The sequence below is a fragment of the Urtica dioica genome, chromosome 5 (genome assembly GCF_054948205.1).
Source record: "Urtica dioica subsp. dioica isolate 48M chromosome 5, U.dioica_male_clone48M_v1_H2, whole genome shotgun sequence".
Classification (NCBI taxonomy): Eukaryota; Viridiplantae; Streptophyta; class Magnoliopsida; order Rosales; family Urticaceae; genus Urtica; species Urtica dioica.
This window is the reverse complement of record NC_142760.1, coordinates 36,383,802-36,400,345: the sequence shown is the minus strand read 5'-3', so window position 1 is coordinate 36,400,345 and position 16,544 is coordinate 36,383,802. Positions and strand designations below refer to the sequence as shown.

At 44.8% G+C, this 16,544-nt stretch overlaps 1 long non-coding RNA gene across 1 annotated transcript; it reads right to left on the bottom strand.

Annotated features, from left to right (window-relative positions):
• Positions 1-9,722: 9,722 nt before the first annotated feature.
• Positions 9,723-11,510, bottom strand: LOC149398171 (uncharacterized). Its single transcript, XR_016296996.1, has 3 exons — positions 11,138-11,510; positions 10,653-10,911; positions 9,723-10,395 (listed from the first exon to the last, which is right to left on the bottom strand). It is a non-coding gene; the product is annotated as an uncharacterized LOC149398171 (long non-coding RNA).
• Positions 11,511-16,544: the final 5,034 nt, after the last annotated feature.

Below are 16,544 nucleotides of genomic sequence, written 5' to 3'. Positions count from 1 at the left end.
AGTGGTGTCTAGAACCACTAGCTTTGGTCGAGCTATCAAGGCATGAAACTTAGATAGTGCTCTTAGTAATCATTTAGAAGTACCAACTCAACTGAGACACACTACTGGTATTTCTATTTACACTTAAAAAAAAAGTTGTTCACATATTGCCGTAGAAGATTTCATTTGAACATGAAATAAGACATAATCATAACGTAAGATGGCATCTTGTAATACAATCGGAACGAAGGTAATAACATCTTATAAATAAGGAAAAAAAGAGTGGGGTTTTGTTTGGTAAGGACCACGATCCAATCATCCATAAAATAGACAACTCTTTATTTGTCAATAAAATAACGAAAAACATCTTGACTTCTAGATCTTCCGTAAACTAAACTACTAATTTAAATTCAATAATAAAAAAAATGTAACTACAACATATTAAACTTACTTGAGTAGGGGGGACAACCGTGCGATCGAATAGCAAAGGGGGGTCGCAGGTTCATTGCTCTGATACCAACTGTGACGACCCGACTTTTCGGACCGTCATGCTAAGCTTAATTCTTTTACTTCGAAAAAAAAAGTGGATAATTTTTTTTTTAAACATCATTTCATTTAATTATAAAGTTTAGACTTTAAAATAAAATAAATTGAAGATAACCAACATTTGAAATCTTATAAAAACATTTGATGAAAATAAGAGAAATAGTTAATTCGGAATACTAAACTAAATTAGATGGTTGGAATATTCAACGGAAATAAAACCATAAAAATTCAACTTCAATTTTGAAAAACTAATTAAACTTCAAAAATACCTTAAGCATAAAAAATCTCAAACCGAGTGTTTAGAAAATTTCGTAGCGGAAGTCTTTTAAATAAGCGAGTGGAACCACAACCCAACCCTTTAGCCATCGAACGCCGCTGATCCACCCTCCTCACTTGTTTATTTGTTGCTTACCTACAATACGGACGAATACACATAATATGAGCTAACGCTCAGCGAGAATAACTATAACTCACAAAAATATGAGTAATGCAATGCATGAACCGATTATTAGTGTTTTAGTTCTAACGGTGTCATGGTCTTTCGTATAATAAATCTTATCATGTTTTATTCGGGGTTCCCCTAGAGTAGTCGTACCAATTTCAGTGTACACTTTGGAAACGAACTACGGGGCTGCGACCTCCCATAGTTCACACCATCTAATAAACATATCATATGAGAAAACTCCCTTTATGAGCCCGTAGGTCGGCTCGAGAGAATTCTCTTAATACCTCCGTAGCTCGAGGCGGTACGACTCTCTTACTTATCTTATCACTTGATTATTTGCGTTACATACAAAGATGACATATGACATAAACATAAATGAAACATGCTAATAAATAGAACATGTTATGCCAAAATTGTACTAAACTCATACACATAAACTCATCGTAATAAGACATAACACAAAAATCACAATTCACTCAATAACATATACATGCACATAAGAGATATCACACAATCAATCATATAACACATATTAACCAATTCAGATCACACACTCATCGTCAATTAATTTTAAACTAATCCGTATTGTAGTGAGATTATTCTCATCTGAAGTTGAAAATTACGATCTTTGATCGTGAACAGCTTAAACGCTCTACTCAGTTCAAAAGCCTAGAAGGAATAATTAATAATTAGTACAACACTTAATACCCACTAAAAAAAAAATACTATTTTGGACATGAAAAGTATGTGAAAAAAAAACAGGATTCATAGCTTGGAGAAACTACTAAAATGCTCTTAGTTATGAAATCTCGCTGAAATAAAACCGTTGCGATAAATTCTGGAAAAATTCTAGAAAATATAAAATAAGCTTTTGAACATTTTTTTTCCTAAAGCGACGCTCTCAAAAACAGCGTTTTACTATTTCTTAAAACTCATATTCATAAAACAGTCCATTTAAAGTTATACATTTCAAAAACCTACAAAAGGTTAAAATCAACTATATTTAATTTTAAATGCTCTATAATTAGGTTACAAACGGTTTTACAAATAGTAGAAGAAACAAAATATTTTTTTTCCTTTTAAACATAAACTTGTATCATTCTAAATGAACAATTGACAACCCAAAAAAATAATAACAAAATTTGAAAAACTTAAAACACGAAGGTTGTTGATCTCAAAATAATATTGTTTTACTCGTCATTCATACATTAGGGAAATCAAAATAAAATATTAGATTTTTGGTTTCCATAAAAACATATATAAATAATATTATGGTCATGAACATTTTGCAATTGCAGACCATGAATTACTAACGAAAAGAATACCTTTGAAATGGTTGGAAAAGAAAACTCGCGTGCTACTTAGAACACCGACAGTCAAGGGATTGGAAAGCTTTGGTGTTTATAAAATTTTCTTTGGGATATGAGTGTGGGGGATAGATAGAGAGAAAAGGATGATGAAAGTTATGAGAAAAAGTTCTCTTTATTACTATTTTTTTTTTTTTGTTTCTTTTCTTTAGGCTAGAAAGATGGAGATATCGTATAAGAAATATCCACAAAGAACACCTCTGAATTCATCCCTATTGAAATGAACATTCGTAGACAGTTTTGAAAATATCTCCTAAACAATCACGTATAAAAATTAAAACACTCTAACTTATTCTGATCTATTACTTTCCTTTTATTAAAAACTGCCAGCCCACCCACCTTAAACGCATCTTAAATTTTTTTTTTAAAGTAAAAGCTATATTTGTATATATTTATTCTCTAATACATGTTTGTAGTAAAGGCATTCACACAAAAGAATTCCATGAATGCACGAGACTTTTTATTATTCCTTAATAAAAAAAAATATTACCGTGCTATAAATGTAAAGGGATTAAAACCAAACGTCAACTTTTATCTTATCAAAATATTTTAGTCACCAAAAGAATCAGGAAGATTTGTTTTCCCTTAAAGAACTACATAATATATAAAAATTTATTGCCTATTTTGGTAGCTTAAAAAGTTATGCTTTAAACAATATATAGGACTTGATGAATTATTAACTTTTTGACGCCAATGTCAATCTCTGATTGATATATATATATATATATATATATATATATATATATATATATATATATATATATATATATATATTTTTCCTAAGCTATTAAACGTATCCCTGGTATTAAGTTAAAAGTTCATATGATATAAATCTATATTAAGATATTAAACGTATCCCTGGTATCCCTGGTATTTATATGCTACACCATAAACCATCTTAATAATATTCATATGATATAAATCTATATTAAGATTTTTTTTTTTTTTGTAATATATTGGGTGATAATTCTCACAACTTTGCCTTGAAAAAAATAATTAAAAAGAATCTATTCAAATTGTTGTTGGCCCGTCTAGGACCAACGGGAACAAGGGCATCTATTCGACCCACATGGCTAGTACGAGGTCTTGGGCGGCGAAACCCCGACTCAACCAGGAGCCGGCCCAAACCAATGGCCAAGTCAAAGCCCAGCCATGGGCCGAGTCAATGGCTCACTCGGCCATTGGCTGGGTCAAATGGCTCACTCGGCCATTGGACAGTTCACTCGGCCAATGGCCGAGTGAACCCTTCAGCCACCAAGGCAGTTCACTCGGCCATTGGCCGAGTGAACCTTCCAGCAGTTCACTCGGCCAATGGCCGAGTGAACCCTCCAGCCGCCAAGGCAGTTCACTCGGCCATTGGCCGAGTGAACCTTCCAGCAGTTCACTCGGCCAATGGCCGAGTGAACCATCCAGCTGCCCCTGCAGTTCACTCGGCCATTGGCCGAGTGAACCTTCCAGCAGTTCACTCGGCCAATGGCCGAGTGAACCCTCCAGCCGCCAAGGCAGTTCACTCGGCCATTGGCCGAGTGAACCTTCCAGCAGTTCACTCGGCCAATGGCCGAGTGAACCATCCAGCTGCCCCTGCAGTTCACTCGGCCATTGGCCGAGTGAACCTTCCAGCCGCCCCTGCAGTTCACTCGGCCATTGGCCGAGTGAACCTTCCAGCAGTTCGCTCGGCCAATGGCCGAGTGAACCTTCCAGCCGCCCCTGCAGTTCACTCGGCCATTGGCCGAGTGAACCTTCCAGCAGTTCACTCGGCCAATGGCCGAGTGAACCTCAGCCGGCCCAAGCTTTTCACTCGGCCAATGGCCGAGTGAACCTCACCACCATGTTCACTCGGCCATTGGCCGACCCAGCCACTCAATGGCCGAACCAAGCAAGTTCACTCGGCCAAGGGGGCTCCCAACCACCCCTTGGCTGCCTATAAATACAAGGGTCCTTCCCTTGACTCAGGTAATCCATTTTTGAGTCCCGAAACGCTGCCGAACTCGTACTTCGCTCGTTTCGCTCATCTTTGGCCTCTCACCACCCCTAAAACCTCTATACTCCACCTCAATCCCACTAATGTTGAGCGTCGGAGAGGTAAACAGGGGCACCCCCCCTGTTTCCCCTTTGTAGTTCACGTGTTCTCTACTCCTTTTCAGGTACTCCGACGAACTCAAGGGACATCCACAGCTAAGGGACGACTCGGGATACCGGGTCCGACTCGCTCGAGTCAAGACGAGACCACTTGGTTCGGCCTTGGGTCTAACCGTCTTTGGCTCCTAAATAGTTGTCCGAAAAACAGCGACAACATTTTGGCGCTAGAAGGAGGGGATCTCTCGACCTTGGCAACACATCCCCTCTACCAGTCTTCTTCTCACTTCTACGACTCTCGAGAGATGAGTCGTAGCCCCGCCACCTCCATGGGTGCCCGAGCGACTAGCTCGAGGCGCGACCTCCAAGGCTCTGCGCACCGTCTTGAAGGGCAACCTCGTGATAACGAGAGCCAGCCCCGAGACCCGGCGAATGACCCCGAGGCCGCAGTCCGAGAGGACACGGCTCGAAGGCTCGCCGAGCTCCTAGACCGCCCCGGCGTCACCGGCGCGCTCGTCGCCGACCTCCTCGACTCCAACAATGTCGATGACATCAACCACGAGACCAACCTCGACCACGCTATTCACGAAAGTGGACACGCGCGCACGCCTCCAAGGGGACACCCTCGGGCGGCCGCGTCAAAACGTCAACTTTCTGGTGAGCACGCACACGCGCCCTCGAGGGGACACCCTCGGGCGACCACGTCAAGGCATCAAAGCTCGCACAATGCCCGAGGACGCTCGGCCTCGAGGTCCCGAAAGGGACGCTCCAAGCTCACCATCCGCGTCCAAAACCCTTGTGAAGGTGACAACGTCGATGGTCTCGGCCTCCGCCAAAGGCGTCGCCTGAATGATGCGCCCTTAACAAGGGTGATAGGGACGGCCTCCGGAGACTTGAGAGACCGCCTCAACTCTCAAAGAGAGGATCCCGAGTTCGACTTGAGAGAAAAGCTCAACGCCCGACGCGAGACCGCGATCATCTTGGGGCAGCAACCACCCAACACTGATCGAGCACTCGACCAAGAGCGCGCAGCCACGCTTGTGATGCCGGCCGGTGGTCCCGAGTCACGAAGGAAAAGGCGCCGGAAGGGTCAAGTCCCTAACGACCACCCTTCTCCAGCTCCGAAGCGATCCTTCGTCCCGCTCAACACAACGCCCGACCGGATCCTGAGCTTACGCCGCGATAAGCTGGGAAGCCCCGCTCCACTCACAAAGGACCCCGCAAAGCGAGATCGAAGCAGATTCTGCGAATACCACAAAGATCACGGGCACGTGACGATCGAATGCAAGCAGCTTAAGAAGCGAATTGATTCCCTAATTCGAGTTGGGAATCTCAGGGAATTCGTCGCGTCTACTAGCAAGCCATGATGGTCGCGACTTCGACATTCACGCCCGAACTCGATCGGCTTCGTGGTCACTTTCATTTCAAAAATGTAATTTCCTTTTTTCAAAGAAGGCCAAGTGCCATGACAAACTGTAATGACCCCCTTATTGCAATAAAGAGTTATTTCACAAATGAAAAAATGTAACGCATACTATTGTATACCTCTAACACGAGAGTTTCTCAACCTTTGTCTCACAAACGCAAGAAACTCGGGGGGCTAACAGGGACCAACGCTCAATCAAAAAACAATTCAACAACAACTCAAAAAATAAAAATAAGAGAGACTCTTCACATGTCTCCTCGAGATGAATTCGTTCCTCGAGCCGAGCTACGAGTCCGCGAGTCGACCGATACTCCTCGCGCCGACTCTTCACGAAACTCCTCGTGCAGGCTCTACGTGAGTCCTCGAGTCGAGTTCGAATCCACGAGTCGACTGATACTCCTCGTGCCAACTCTTCACATGTCTCCTCGAGATGAATTCATTCCTCGAGTCGAGCTACGAGTCCGCGAGTCGACCGATGCTCCTCGCGCCGACTCTTCACAAGACTCCTCATGCAGGCTCTACGTGAGTCCTCGAGTCGAGTTCGAATCCACGAGTCGACTGATACTCCTCGTGCCAACTCTTCACATGTCTCCTCGAGATGAATTCATTCCTCGAGTCGAGCTACGAGTCCGCGAGTCGACCGATGCTCCTCGCGCCGACTCTTCACAAGACTCCTCGTGCAAGCTCCACGTGAGTCCTCGAGTCGAGTTCGAGTCCACGAGTCGACTGAAACTCCTCGTGCTAACTCTTCACATGTCTCCTCGAGATGAATTCATTCCTCGAGTCGAACTACGAGTCCGCGCGTCGACCGATACTCCTCGCGCCGACTCTTCACAAAACTCCTCGTGCAAGCTCTACGTGAGTCCTCGAGTCGAGTTCGAGTCCACGAGTCGACCAATACTCCTCGTGCCGACTCTTCGCATGTCTCCTCGAGATGAATTCATTCCTCAAGTCGAGCTCCGAGTCCGCGAGTCGACCGATACTCCTCGCGACGACTCTTCACGAAACTCCTCGTGCAGGCTCTACAAGAGCCCTCGAGTTGAGTCCCAAGTCCACAAGCCAACTAACCACTCCTCTTGCAGGCTTTACGTGAGTTCTCGAGTTGAGTCCCAAGTCCACAAGTCAACTAACTATTCCTCGTGCAGGCTCTACATGAGCCCTCGAGTTGAGTCTTGAGTCCGCGCTCGCCGCCCAGCTCGTCAGCCGATAGGCAACGAGTTACAAATGGGTTCAAGGTCTGCGTCCGCAGGGCGTATCTGGTCTAGCCAGCGCCCACGGGAAACCTCGCCACACAAATGTGGCATCGCGCTCGCCGCCCAGCTCGTCGGCCGATAGGCAACGAGTTACAAATGGGTTCAAGGTCTGCGTCCGCAGGGCGTATCTGGTCTAGCCAGCGCCCACGGGAAACCTCGCCACACAAATGTGGCATCGCGCTCGCCGCCCTGCTCGTCGGCCGAAAGGCAACGAGTTACAAATGGGTTCAAGGTCTGCGTCCGCAGGGCGTATCTGGTCTAGCCAGCGTCCACGGGAAACCTCGCCACACAAATGTGGAATCGCGCTCGCCGCCCACCTCGTCGGCCGACAGGCAACGAGTTACAAATGGGTTCAAGGTCTGCGTCCGCAGGGCGTATCTGGTCTAGCCAGCGTCCACGGGAAACCTCGCCACACAAATGTGGCATCGCGCTCGCCGCCCAGCTCGTCGGCCGAAAGGCAACGAGTTGCAAATGGGTTCAAGGTCTGCGTCCGCAGGGCGTATCTGATCTAGCCAGCGTCCACGGGAAAATTCGCCACACAAATGTGGCATCGCGCTCGCCGCCCAGCTCGTCGGCCGATAGGCAACGAGTTACAAATGGGTTTAAGGTCTGCGTCCGCAGGGCGTATCTGGTCTAGCCAGCGTCCACGGGAAACCTCGCCACACAAATGTGGCATCGCGCTCGCCGCCCAGCTCGTCGGCCGACAGGCAACGAGTTACAAATGGGTTCAAGGTTTGCGTCCAAGAAAAAAAAAGACGTGCAAATCGATTATGCCTTCGTTGGCAAATCGAGAAAATAAGACGCGCACAATACAAAAAAGACGTGCAAATCGATTATGCCTTCGGTGGCAAGTCGAGAAAACAAGACGCACACAATACAACAAAGACGTGCAAATCGATTATGCCTTCGGTGGCAAATCGAGAAAACAAGACGCGCACAAAACAACAAAGACGCGCAAATCGATTATGCCTTCGTGGGCAAATCGAGAAAACAAGACGCGCACAAGATAACAAAGACGTGCAAATCGGTTATGCCTTCGTTGGCAAGTCGAGAAAATAAGACGCGCACAACACAATAAAGCCGTGCTAATCGATCACGCCCTCATTGGTAGATCGAGAAAATGAGCCACGCACGATCAACCCGAAACAAAAAGTCGTCCCTCGCGACGCGCGAAGGCCATTCCTCATGATGCAAACCCGAGAGCATTCATCCCGCGTCCGCATAAAAGTGTAGATTTTGAGTTTCCACTCGACCTACGCTCGACCGGAAACTCGGGGGGCTAATGTTGTTGGCCCGTCTAGGGCCAACGGGAACAAGGGCATCTATTCGACCCACATGGCTAGTACGAGGTCTTGGGCGGCGAAACCCCGACTCAACCAGGAGCCGGCCCAAACCAATGGCCAAGTCAAAGCCCAGCCATGGGCCGAGTCAATGGCTCACTCGGCCATTGGCTGGGTCAAATGGCTCACCCGGCCATTGGACAGTTCACTCGGCCAATGGCCGAGTGAACCCTTCAGCCACCAAGGCAGTTCACTCGGCCATTGGCCGAGTGAACCTTCCAGCAGTTCACTCGGCCAATGGCCGAGTGAACCCTCCAGCCGCCAAGGCAGTTCACTCGGCCATTGGCCGAGTGAACCTTCCAGCAGTTCACTCGGCCAATGGCCGAGTGAACCATCCAGCTGCCCCTGCAGTTCACTCGGCCATTGGCCGAGTGAACCTTCCAGCAGTTCACTCGGCCAATGGCCGAGTGAACCCTCCAGCCGCCAAGGCAGTTCACTCGGCCATTGGCCGAGTGAACCTTCCAGCAGTTCACTCGGCCAATGGCCGAGTGAACCATCCAGCTGCCCCTGCAATTCACTCGGCCATTGGCCGAGTGAACCTTCCAGCAGTTCACTCGGCCAATGGCCGAGTGAACCTTCCAGCCGCCCCTGCAGTTCACTCGGCCATTGGCCGAGTGAACCTTCCAGCAGTTCACTCGGCCAATGGCCGAGTGAACCTCAGCCGGCCCAAGCTTTTCACTCGGCCAATGGCCGAGTGAACCTCACCACCATGTTCACTCGGCCATTGGCCGACCCAGCCACTCAATGGCCGAACCAAGCAAGTTCACTCGGCCAAGGGGGCTCCCAACCACCCCTTGGCTGCCTATAAATACAAGGGTCCCTTGACCCAGGTAATCCATTTTTGAGTCCCGAAACGCTGCCGAACTCGTACTTCGCTCGTTTCGCTCATCTTTGGCCTCTCACCACCCCTAAAACCTCTATACTCCACCTCAATCCCACTAATGTTGAGCGTCGGAGAGGTAAACAGGGGCACCCCCCCTGTTTCCCCTTTGTAGTTCACGTGTTCTCTACTTCTTTTCAGGTACTCCGACGAACTCAAGGGACATCCACAGCTAAGGGACGACTCGGGATACCGGGTCCGACACGCTCGAGTCAAGACGAGACCACTTGGTCCGGCCTTGGGTCTAACCGTCTTTGGCTCCTAAATAGTTGTCCGAAAAACAGCGACAACACAAATCACCGAAAGAAAGAATAAACCCTTCCTAGCACATAACAAAGAATTTCGTCTTAAAACTCACATCATAAAATTTATCATTCCGTAATGTCTAGACTTCGGAGTTTCACACCGGCAACGCATTCCGTACGGACACTCGCCGCTCTGCTGCCACTTCTCGCAAAGCTCCGTCTAGGTCGAGCCCTGCCTCTCCACCGTCGATCTCTCCTCGCTCTTCCTTCGCTTCACGTACACTTTTTACTGTCAATCTCACTCCGTTAATTCATCAAACACTTGGTCGGCAACATTAAAAATTGAGAAATTAGATTAAGTGTTTAGGGTTGAAGATGACCAATGTTTGATTCATATGTTATTTTTTAGGGTTGAAACTTTATCAGTTCGGTTTTCCAATTTTTCTAGCCTATAACCGGAACAATTGGGTCTGAAACCGAAGCTAGGGAATGTACTATCTATTTCATTGAGCCTGTGAAAATGACATCAGACTTTGAACATTATGCAAATCAATACCAGAATACCTCACACTCAGATAATAAAAATCAACGTATTGAAATCCAACAATAAACATCAGAGTAAGTTCAGAATGAGACACCAATAACAGAATGGAATATCAGAGGACACATAACACCTAGTTGTTTGAGAGAAACTTGGAGCTAAGCTAAGAGAAACAACAGAAAAAGCAACTCAAGCTCTAAAATGTCAACGAATTAGAAGGATTTACCTTTTCTCGGGAACAACCTGGATGCTTAGTGACAGCGGGAGACCCAAAGAGCGACCACTGAGATCTGACCTCTTTTTTTTAAACGAAAAAAAATATACTATTTGTAAGAGCTCGAAATTATCAAACCTTTTGTCGTAAGTTTCTACAGCTATGGATTGAATTTTTTTTTTCTGAACAAGATAAATAAATAAGAGTTTGATGGATAAATCAACAAATCAATCTATAAATTATTGCGCTGATAGAAGAAAGAAGGATTAATTGGCTTTGTGAGCTGTGGATTCACTGAATTTAAGATTTGAAAAAATATGAATGACGAGCTTGAAATTACTTTGATAATGTGATATGCGTTATCGGTTCGGGAATTGCTCTTCGTGCGAGTCCGATGACCATTCTCAGTCTTCACGTACTCGTCAGTCTTGAAGGAGATGCTCTTTGGAAACACGAATCACTCGGATTCTCAAGAATCGAGGCGTTTCTGGTGGAGAATGGACTGGATTAGGGCCAGATATTCGATCGGAGAGCGTCGTTCTCGCGGCGAAGAGAATTCGACACAGATATCAATTGAAAACCCATTCATCAATGTAACACTGAAAATCCAAGACCCAGATATCAATTGAAAACCCCCAAATTATATCTCATATTTTCAGCCAAAGTTAAGAAACATCAGAAATTCAAACCCTAGCGTACAATTCCAACCCAAAACGAGCACAAACTGACCACAAACCACGGAAACTGTCAACAAAACAAAAATCACAAATCAGCAAGCCCTAAATTCAAAAATCTGGAAGAGGAAGAACAGGTCGAGTCTCATACCTTGTTGACGAACGAAACTCCTGTGACGCTCAGCTCGTTCTTTCCCACAAACACACGCTGAAACCTTGAAGAGAAGCAAATCCCGTGTCTTCCCCAAGGACTCACCTCGGAACCTCGCGAGATGGAGACGAACCCCAGCGTTGTCCTCATTATCTCTCTTTCTCTCTCGGCCGAATTCGCGTAATTGCTTCAGGAAAAACTAATATTAATAACCACGATTTCATAAACTCCTACAACGGATATCCTATCCGTTGTAGGACATTCTCACCGCGGCGAAGAAGGATTCTTGCCGCGGCGAGGTTCACCAAATGTCAATACTCCTACAACGGATATCATATCCGTTGTAGGACATTCTCGCCGCGGCAAAGAAGGATTCTTGCCGCGGCGAGGTTCACCAAATGTCAATACTCCTACAACGGATATCCTATCCGTTGTAGGACATTCTCGCCGCGGCAAAGAAGGATTCTTGCCGCGGCGAGGTTCACAAAATGTCAATACTTTTACAACGTTTAGCTGATCCGTTGTAGAAAGATCTCGCCGCGGCGAAAAAAACACGTCGCTGCAGCGAAGATTCTACAACGGATCGGCTAAGCGTTGTGGGAGATCTAAAACATGGTGAAATTTTACAACTCTTGCAATAAACGTTGTAGAAACACCAAATTTCTACAACGCTTAGTCGTAAGCGTTGTAGAAACACCCAGTTTCTACAACGCTTAGCCATAAGCGTTGTAGAAACACCAACTTTCTACAACACTTATGTTAAGCGTTGTAGAATCCCTAGTTTCTACAACACTTATTTTAAGCGTTGTAGAAAATGGGTTGTACAATCCAACATTTGTAGTAGTTATTTAATAAAGAAATCCTCTATCACCCCGTTTTAACAAGCAGCTGCTTTAATCTTCAAAATAAGAAACAAGGATTGCACATTATCCATAACATAATATGTTCCAAATTGCGTTGCAAATCACCACTTTTATTCCACTTTTTTTATAACTATATTTTAATTTTATTCCATTTGTAACCAAACAAGATCAAATAATATCATTCCATATCGAGTTCCACTGACCTAGGAATTAGGGCGAATTGTGGAGAAAGGAACAAACGAGAGAATGAAGGAATATTCTTTGAAAAGAATGATTTGATTGACTGATTATTCAGAAAAGAAAACAAGGTACACGATATATAGTCATGCCAGCAAGGCACGACTCTGTACAGTCAGCAACACACGCTGATAAGCGACTAAACGACTAAACGACGGACCAAGAAACAAAACGACATCAATCAAGGTAGTGACTTGCACAACACGCAAGCTCACTCAACCAACTGCTGAAACACTAAATACATAATATCTTGATACTCCCCCTCAAGATGGCAAATAAACATTCTTAAGAGCCATCTTGCTCAGCAAACCATGCAGAATAGGAGAAGATAAGGGTTTTGTAAAAATTTCAGCTAATTGCAGAGCAGAGCGAACCTGTAGCAACTTCAAGTCTCCTCTCTTGAGATGATCTCGAATGAAGTGACAATCTATTTCCAAATGTTTAGTTCTCTCATGAAACGTGGGATTTGAGGCAATGTGCATTGCTGCTTGATTATCACAGTACAGCACGGTGGGAACTCGTTGCTTGAACCCCAAGTCACGCAAAATTTGTTGTAGCCACAACAGTTCACTTGTAGCTGACCCTATCGCTCTATACTCAGATTCAGCAGAGGAGCGAGAAACTGTGACTTGTTTCTTGGATTTCCAAGCAACTAGAGAATCACCCAAGAAAACACAATATCCAGTTATGGACCTTCGAGTGTCACCACACGTACCCCAGTCCGCATCAGAGAAGGCTCGCAGTTGTATCGATGAAGCTGCAGAGTAAAACAGTCCTAGGGCAGGTTGACTTTTCAAGTATCGCAACAAGTGATGAGCTGCTTGCTGGTGAGGGAGACGCGGTGCTGAGACAAACTAACTGAGCTGATGAACAGCATACATGATGTCAGGACGTGTGATGGTGAGATAAAGGAGTCTCCCAACTAGTCTCCTGTATGGAGTGGCATCTTTGAGTAGCTCTCCATCTGTGGCAGTAAGAACCAGTTTGGGATCCATAGGTGTCTTAGCAGGTTTGGACTCCAAAAATCCTGCATCACTGAGGATGTTAAGGGCATATTGTCGCTGTGTGACTAACATGCCTGATTTTGATCTTGCTATTTCCAGTCCAAGGAAATATTTGAGACAACCAAGGTCTTTGACTTTGAACTTGGTCTTCAAATAACACTTGACTTCATCAACGACCTGCGGGGTTGGACTAGCTATGACAATGTCGTCGACGTATAGAACAATCGCAACAAATTGTTTATCCATGCCCCTGGTGAATAGAGAGTAATCTGCCTTTGACTGAGTGAAGCCAAAATCGAGGAGAACTGCAGTGAACTTCAGGTTCCACTGACGAGAAGCCTGCTTGAGGCCATAGATGGACTTATGGAGCCGACGGACCAGGTTTTGTTGATGTGGCTCCCCCTGAGTATGAAGGCCTGGGGGCAGGGTCATGTAGACTTCTTCATCGAGCTCTCCATTGAGGAAAGCGTTGTCCACGTCCATCTGAGCAAGACTCCAGTCCAAGAGCATTTTCACTGTGACTAATTTGGCCACTGGTGAAAAAGTCTCAGTATACTCAAGTCCTTCTTGCTGAGTGTACCCCTTTGCCACCAATCGAGCTTTCCTTCGAGCTAGGGTCCCATCGGCATGTAATTTGTTCTTGTATAGCCATCTGCATCCAACTACCTTCTTTCCTTTTGGTAATGGTACAATGGACCATGTCTTGTTGGCAAGCATGGCATTCAATTCTTCTTCCATGGCTGACCTCCACTCTTTGTATTTCACTGCTTGGTGATAGTATTCTGGTTCAAAGGTAGATGCAACAGTTAAGGTGAAGGCTCTAAAAGATGGAGATAATCTCTCATAAGATAGCACAAGATTGAGATGATGTGGAGAAGTTGGTAATTTGTTAGCTTGAACAAGATCACAATGGTAATCTTGAAGGTATGTTGGAGGTTTGGTAGCCCTTGAAGACTTTCTGAGATGAATAGTGTCTTGATCTCTGGCAGGCTCTTCTTCACCTTCCTGTGAGTTGGGACTGCATTCTGGTTCAACAATAACAATAGCCTTCATGGTATCTTCATCATCTCCTTGGTGTGATTGCTCTTGATGATCATTAGCTGCATTATCATGATGAATACTAGATGACATACTAACAGGTATATTGACCATGTCAGTAGTACTAGATGGGATAACCTCGCTGAAGGGGTCATTGAGCTGAGACTGAGAATTAGAGTTAGTGTGAATGAAAGGAAAAACCATTTCATGAAAGACAACATTCCTTGAGATAACCACTTCCTGAGTGGTTAAGTCTAGGAGTTTATACCCTTTTACACCATAGGGATAGCCAATGAAAGCACACTTTCGTGCTCGAGGCTCAAATTTGGTTCTCCTGTTGTGAAGAGTAGATGCAAAGGCAAGACAACCAAACACTCTTAGATTGGAGTAATCAACATCTCTGTCAAACAAAACTGAATATGGTGGTTTGTTGTGAAGCACATGCAGGGAGTACGATTGATTAAGTAAGCATAAGTTAGTATACTTTCAGACCAGTATGTAATGGGCAAATGAGACTGAAAGAGAATAGCACATCCCACATTTAAGAGGTGCTGGTGTTTTCTCTCCACAACAGAGTTCTGTTGTGGGGTCTCAACACACGAGTATTGGTGCATAATACCTTTACTTGCAAAGAAGTTAGTGAACATAAGTTCCTTTGCGTTGTCAGATCTGAAACACTTAACAGATTTATCAAGCTGATTTTCAATAAAAGTAATGAATTTGGGCACAATATCAAGAACATCAGATTTATTTCTTAAGAGATATACCCAAGTGAATCTACTAAAGTCATCCACCAAAGTCAAGAAAAATCTGTAACCATTGTAAGAAGTAGTATGAAAAGGACCCCATATATCTGCATGTATGAGGTCTAAACAAGTCTTACTAGTAGTTGTAGATATAGGAAAAGGTAACCTGTGTTGTTTTTCCAGAGGGCACACATTACAGGGTTGAGAAGGGTAACTAGAAGATGGGAGATTCAGGACTTCTTTTAGAGATAAGATCTTCTTGTTAGAGGGATGTCCAAGCCTACTGTGCCAAACTGTGGCTGATACTGAGTTGACAGCTTCGTTTGTGCCCTCAGTCAGCACATATAGGTCATTGACTTGTTCACCCTTCCCAATCATCCTCTTGCTCTGCAAATCCTGGATAACAAAGCCTTTGTCAGTGAAGCCTATTCCAATTTTGTTGCCTTTAGTTAAAGCACTAACAGACAACAGGTTATACTTGAAAGAGGGGACATATAGGACATCACAAAGAGTAAGGTAAGAGTTTACTTTAATGTCTCCAAAGAAATGAACAGGGATAGTGCTGTTGTTTGGTAAAGTCACAGTGGATCTATATGTAGGAGTCAGAGAATGGAACATGGATTTTTTTATTGCAGATGTGTTTTGAGGCACCAGAATCAAGAATCCATGTGAAACAACTCTTGAAACTACTAGATGAATGCAAATCCTTAACTAAACAACAAAAACCTATGTGATGAGATGCCTGATTGACATCCGTGTTTGGTTTGGCAGAACTGGATGTGGAGGTGGTGAGCTTCGTGGACAGCATCTCTATGAGCTGATGGCATTGCTCATTGGTCAGAGCATTGATTGATGCACTGTAGGCATTTTCTTGTTTCCCTTCTTGCTCATTGCTGGGATTCTTGGATTTTGGCACATATCCAGGGGGTACCCATGGATTTTGAAGCATTTTTCCATTGTGTGGCCCAAGATCTTACAGTGAGTGCAGTATGGACGATCTTTATTGGAGGTTTTCTTGTAGTTGGACTCCTCTTTCACCGTCATCGCCATAGTGTTTGATTGATCTTGCGCTGCTGACCCTAATCCCACTGCTATGTGCTTCTCTTCTTGAGTGATGAGAGAAAACACTTTGTTGATTGGGGGAATCGGATCCATGAGAAGAATTTGGCCTCTAGAACTGGCATAAGAGTCATTCAGCCCCATAAGAAAGATCATCACATATATGTTGTCGTTAAACGCAGCAAGATCTTTAGCGGCTCCACATTTGCATCCTCCACACGAGCAGCTAGGCTTGAAGTTCTGGAAGTCTTCCCATAGAGACTTGATCCTGGTGAAGTGAGAGGCTATGGACCTTGAATCTTGAGTCAGATTCACCAACTCTTTTAGAACTTGAAAGATACGCGGACCATTACTTTGCTGGAAGCTTTCTTGAAGATCCTTCCACACCGCCTCTGCAGAGTCACCAAACTGAATATCGGAGGCTATTTCTTTTGAGACGGCATTGAGGATCCATGAAACA